Raw genomic sequence first — 579 nt, 5'->3', positions numbered from 1 at the left:
AGCGAATTATCACGAAGACGATTTTAGAATTGGATTATCGACGCTGAATGATGCTGCGTAATTGAATCTTGTTCTTAATTTAGATCGATTCGACGTAAAATTAAAGCGATTGTTATCTTGCAATTGAAGGAATCAATATATCTTACGCTTCACACAACCCATAGCTGTCCAGTGATTGGAAGTCGAGAATTCGTGAACTGAATTCCAATTCCTTGATATTCGTCGTTTGACTAATTTATTCAGAAATTCATCGCTTTTCCTCATCGATATAAAAGAACACTTGAGTGGCAAGAAGATTATGATGATTGCCTACTTCTTCTAATCGATCAACTGCAATAATTTACTATTGAGGTTGTGGTTGTTAATTTTATACTGTTAGTACTCGGAACATTTTCCTACTCGAAGCTATCTCTTCTTATTTTCGATGAATTTACATAACTACTTGAGAAATTGACGATCAATTAATTTATGAATCATTTTAAACGTTCCGATATCAATTAACTTAACTATGTAGTGTTTGTAAATCTAAATTATGGACATTATGGGAAAGTGAAATGAATTATTGCCCTTCTGATTGTG

The sequence above is a fragment of the Planococcus citri genome, chromosome 3 (genome assembly GCF_950023065.1).
Source record: "Planococcus citri chromosome 3, ihPlaCitr1.1, whole genome shotgun sequence".
NCBI classification, from domain to species: domain Eukaryota; kingdom Metazoa; phylum Arthropoda; class Insecta; order Hemiptera; family Pseudococcidae; genus Planococcus; species Planococcus citri.
This window is presented reverse-complemented; position numbering follows the sequence as displayed.